Source organism: Bison bison, unplaced genomic scaffold, assembly GCF_000754665.1.
Source record: "Bison bison bison isolate TAMUID 2011002044 unplaced genomic scaffold, Bison_UMD1.0 scf7180017861489, whole genome shotgun sequence".
Lineage (NCBI taxonomy): Eukaryota > Metazoa > Chordata > Mammalia > Artiodactyla > Bovidae > Bison > Bison bison.
In genome coordinates this window covers 10,211-10,732 of record NW_011492061.1, presented here as the reverse complement: position 1 = coordinate 10,732, position 522 = coordinate 10,211, and positions in this window count along the sequence as shown.

Below are 522 nucleotides of genomic sequence, written 5' to 3'. Positions count from 1 at the left end.
GCAGATGAATGGATAAGAAAGCTGTGGTACATATACACAATGGAGTATTACTCAGCCATTAAAAAGAATACATTTGAATCAGTTCTAATGAGGTGGATGAAACTGGACCCTATTATACAGAGTGAAGTAAGCCAGAAGGAAAAACATAAATACAGTATACTAACGCATATATATGGAATTTAGAAAGATGGTAACAATAACCTGGTGTATGAGATAGCAAAAGAGACACTGATGTATAGAACAGTCTTATGGACTCTGTGGGAGAGGGAGAGGGTGGGAAGATTTGGGAGAGTGACATTGAAACATGTAGAATATCATGTAAGAAACAAGTTGCCAGTCCAAGTTCGATGCGCGATACTGGATGCTTGGGGCTGGTGCACTGGGACGACCCAGAGGGATGGTGTGGGGAGGGAGGAGGGAGGAGGGTTCAGGATGGGGAACACATGTATGCCTGTGGCGGATTCATTTTGATATTTGGCAAAACTAATTCTGTCATTTTTGAGATTGCACCCAAGTACTGTA